Source organism: Gymnogyps californianus, chromosome 17, assembly GCF_018139145.2.
Source record: "Gymnogyps californianus isolate 813 chromosome 17, ASM1813914v2, whole genome shotgun sequence".
Classification (NCBI taxonomy): Eukaryota; Metazoa; Chordata; class Aves; order Accipitriformes; family Cathartidae; genus Gymnogyps; species Gymnogyps californianus.
In genome coordinates, this window is record NC_059487.1 from 4592476 (window position 1) to 4597409 (window position 4934).

The following is a 4934-nucleotide window of genomic DNA, read 5'->3' on the forward strand; positions in this document are numbered from 1 at the left end:
AATTTTTCTCATTGTAAATACTGTAGCACAGTGTACATGTCATCAGCACTTTTCTTGTTACAGCTGTTATCTTGATTTTTTTTTTTTACTCATTAGGATCTCAATGGAAAGATGGTCTTTCATTTATTCTATAACATTAACAAAGCTAGTTAACTGGAATACATATGAAAGCAATTAGAAAAATCTTGACCTGCAATAGATGCAGAGCCATGCCCAGACTGACTGCCGAATGCACTAAGAAAGGAGAAAACATTCATCTGCTTTGCTAAAGCTCAGGAAAAGTGGAAAAAGTCTGGGATGCTGCAAAATAAAGCCCAAGTTTGTGGCAGGAGTGACTTGCGCGTTCCTATAACCATTTACGCACAGGGTTTGTTCTGCGTATGTTCTCCTGCTCTGTCAGGTTGGCTTGATACATCATTAAACCAGGTCTCAATAGCCTCGGGGGGAAAAAGAAATCCTGATGTTACTTTTAGTGCTGTGTGAGTTGTGTAATACTGAATATACACTTAAGGTTAGATACCTTAACCTTCAGTCTGTATTTCTAATGTCTAATAACTTTGATAAAGGGCTGAGCTTCTGGTGCCTCCTGATGTGTCTGTTGATGTTGCTTAGTTCTCACTGTTCTTAATTGCTGATTACTTAAATGTTCATTTATGGATTTAAAGAGCAAAGGCATTATATCGTCATTTGGAAACACTGGACGTGTGACAGGCCAGACTCTGATACTGCTGAGAACATAACCGTGGTTATCTGAGTGTTGCTGCAACAGTCTCTTGTGTCTGCGCAGTAACATCACTATCAGGGCACCTGATTGGTAAAGCCACCCTTCTTAAGGAGGAGAAAGTCCGAAACATGGATATCTCTGTTTAAATCCCTATAACCTGGTCCCTGATTCTCACAGCTGTGTGTCTGAGCTGTAGCTTTCCTTGCATGGAGCTGCTCAGGCCCTGAGTCTAGTCCCGCTAAAACTGAAGGGGGGACTTTCATTAACTGTAGAAACTAGATCTGGCCCTGAAAGATGGACAAAGGCTTCTAACACTCCTGCTCCTGGTGAGGCTTTTATGCCTTCAGCTATCAAATGTGTACTCTGCTGAGCAGCATCGTTAAAGATGCATGAACTGTCAGGATCTCCGTTTCCCGATGGGGCAGGCATGTGTGCTGCCCGGGGCTCTGAGCAGCAGCTCCAGCATTAAAAGTCTCCTTGTGCTCTTTTTGCTTCAGCTGGTCAAGACCTGAAGAACTTGGAGCATCTCTGAAGTCAGACCAGCCAGGTATGGCTATCTGGTACACTAATGTCAGGACGTGCTCGGCGTCAAGGGGGGGGATGCTGGCCATTCATGGGCTGCTCTTTGGGGTGCTGGTCCAGGTAACCAACAGCGTGGGGTTGCTCTTGGGAGAGGAGCAGGACCTGAGTGAAAGCACCAGAGCCATGGGAATGGATGGAGAGAAACTCCCCATGAATAAACTCATCTGGAAAGCAGAAGATGAAGCTCCTCAGGCAGCAGAACTGGGAGACTGAGCTGGTGGTGTGGTTTAACCCCAGCCAGCACCACACAGCCACTTCCCCCTCCCACCTCCCAGTGGGATGGGGAGGAGGGTCGGGGGAAAAAAAAAAGGTAAAACTTGTGGGTTGAGATAAGAACAGTTTAATAACTAAAGTAAAATAGAATATAATACTAACAATAATAATAACAATTGTAATGAAAAGGAATATAACAAAAAAAGAAATTACACCCAAGAAAAGACAAGTGATGCACAATGCAATTGCTCACCACCCGCTGACCGATGCCCCAGCAGCGATCCACCCCTCCCGACCAACTCCCCCCAGTTTATATACTGGGCATGACGTTCTATGGTATGGAATATCCCTTTGGCTAGTTCAGGTCAGCTGCCCCGGCCATGCTCCCTCCCAGCTCCTTGCACACCTGCTTGCTGGCAGAGCATGGGAAACTGAAAAGCCCTTAAGATAAGCGCTACTCAGCAACAACTAAAACATCAGCATGTTATCAGCATTATTCTCACACTAAATCCAAAACACAGCACTGTACCAGCTACTAAGAAGAAAATTAACTCTATCCCAGCTGAAACCAGGACAGCTGGCTTCAAGACATAGCATGGCTGCGTCATTTCAAGGGTTACATGATGCAAGTGCCTGCCCAAACCAAGGGCTTGGGGTTTTAGGAAACCTGTTTGCAGTTTCTCTGTTCCACAGGGCTCTAAGGCCAAGTTTCTCTCTGAGATTGGATTCCAAAATACATTAAACAGTTGTATATCTAAACAGAAATGCCAGGCACACCCTTAAACACTTCAGCTTGTCAAATACCTGAATGCCACAGAGGATTTTATGGCTAAAGGTTCTGTGCACTTAGCGTAAATCAGATTATGGTACAATATTTGCTTAAACTGGGGAGAAAGCTCACAGATTATGACAAAGCACTGATGAGTTTCAAGTGCAGTACACAGGAGATATGTGAATTAATTGCCAATCAATGGGTGTCCAATAGAAGGTGGAATGCCCTTTAATGGGACCAGTATGTGACAGTTGGGTAGAAAATGTCATGTTTCCTCTGTAGTGCTCTGACCTTCCCTCTAACCACCACAATCCTCTGCAAAATTGACGTTTGCTTTCAACGTCAGTGCTGCTCTCTGTATTTATCACCAGACTTAATAATGCTGTTATGTTCCTGTGATCTAGGGGTATACCTTTGGGTCTGGATTATCTCCATGCATTTACTACTTTTAATGGATGAAAGAAGCCAGAGGTTAGAGAAACATGTAGTGCTGCAGATTTTTCTTAGGATGGTGTAGCCCCCATTTTGCTGATGTATGGACTTGCTAGCACAGCTCCGCTCTGGGTTTCTGTGCAAGTCACTGCTTTCTCTAGGTGTAGCCCCCAGGCTGGAGTGCAGGCTGGAGAACAGGAGCATGGCAATTATTTTCCAAATTTCTGTCGGCTTCGTGAAATATAGGTGAAGGATCACCCCTGTTCCACAAGTGAATTATAGGCTGGATGATTTCTTCAAGGCCAGAAACTGAGAAATTCAAGCACACTATCAGGAGTGATGGCTTATTTCAGTCAAGGGAAGGAAGTGGACATGGCTGCAAATAAAATAGCATTGTTTTATCTAAAAGCTAAACCATCCTTCAGTAAAGTCCAGCGCTGAGATGTTTTAGGAGCATCTTGCTTTGCCTAATGTGATCTTTTCTTCCTAAAAGCCTTCAGCACTGACCCTAGGGCTGTCCAGAAACGCCTGTTTTCAAGTAGCCAGAGAGTCTTGCTTCTGATTCAAAGTCCTTTTGGAGGCTGTTTTTTGAGGTTCCCCTCCTCATGAGTTGCTGTCACTTTCAAACTCCCTAAGACGGCATCTGTTGCTAATATGTTAGTCCAAAGAGCTTGTGCAGTGCCAGAAGTGTGCCATGCTTGACTGTGTCATATCTAGCCCTTAAAACATCTTCCCCTCAAACATTCTCACAGGCACAGAGATATTGGGTTAAACCAGCTTATTTCTGACCTTCAGAATTTCCAGCCAGGTGCAAAGTTTGCATCTTGAGACAATCTTTCTAATTAATCTTCCCAACCTGCTGTGAAGAAGGTAAGTAACAGGCAGTACCTGCCATCCGAGGATTGGAGGAAAGAAACAAGATGCAGAGCTGTGATAACATAAAAGGTTTTCAGCCCCCAAACCATAGGCAGAACGAAATGCTGTGCTGTCCGGGTGGTCTTCCCCCAGAAACTGCTGGAGATGGCACCTACCCAACATGTTTCTCTGCTCTGCTGCAGGGAGGCCACAGCAGGGGACTTTAAGCATTAGAAGAGATGTAGGGATTAATTGTGAGGTTAAAGCCACCGTTACTGAAGGTCTGCTGCTGCTCCGGTGGGCTCTGCTCCGCTGCAGTGTAATTCTCGCTTGTGGCCGCAGCGTCTGTGTGGAGTTGGGAGGAGGAAACCACGACCAAAGCAATTCTCCCCTTCCCTAACACCCCCCCCCCAAAGCAAACCCCCATAGGATTTCATGCCAAGCACTCAAGTGACCCTATGGGCGTGCTCACCTGATGCAAGGGCACTGGAAGGACCTCTAATGAAAGCTCTCGGTACAGGCATCAGTGACGAGGTGGGGCGAGAGGTGTCCATTCCTTCAGCTGAAGGCTGAGGATGAGGAGGAGCACACTGTTAATAACAGGAAGACAGTTTCACACTCAGCGCTGGGCAGGTGGCCAGCTCCTAACCACAGGGATTTTAACTCGTAACCTTGCAAGCCGTGGATCTTTGCCACCAGTCCGTAGTATTTCTTTCCTGTCAAGGCATGAAATCTTCCATAGGTCAACCTGGTCCTGGCTCTTTATGCGTTTGGAGAGGTTTACTCTCCAAACCTGCTCCTGGCTTTTGTGTTTGCAAATGGCTCTTCTTCTGGGAAAGTCCTGGGTGCTAACACTGCAGCATTGCTTTGGGTCAGTGCTGCTGCTGGAGCTGGTACTGAACATTTTGCTTGTAGAGGGTTGGCCTTTGTGCCTACGGAAAAGAGGAGGAATGAGTGCCAGCCTTTGATAAGGGTGAGCTGGACAAATATTGAGGGTTGATCAATTAATCTTTTTTCTTCTTTTGGTATATTTACAAGGTACAAACTGGCATTGGCACCATCCCAAGTCTTAATTTTTCTGTAGTGGTGAGGATACACTTGGATAACTTGTTGGACTGTTGGGAAGTCACTGTGCCAGTTTACTGGCTCATGCCCAGTTTGGCGTAGGCTTTCCTAGCGCAGATGGAGTAATGGTCCTCAAGGTCAGGGCCCCTCCTGCCAGCCTTTGCAAAGTTGTTTTTTTACTGATTTGATGCTCAAGAATGAAAGATGAGTTACTTTTGGCTTCTCTTGCTACAGCACTTTTTTATTCTGCTGTACCACATTGGAGCCAGATTTGTGCACCCTCTCTTTTTG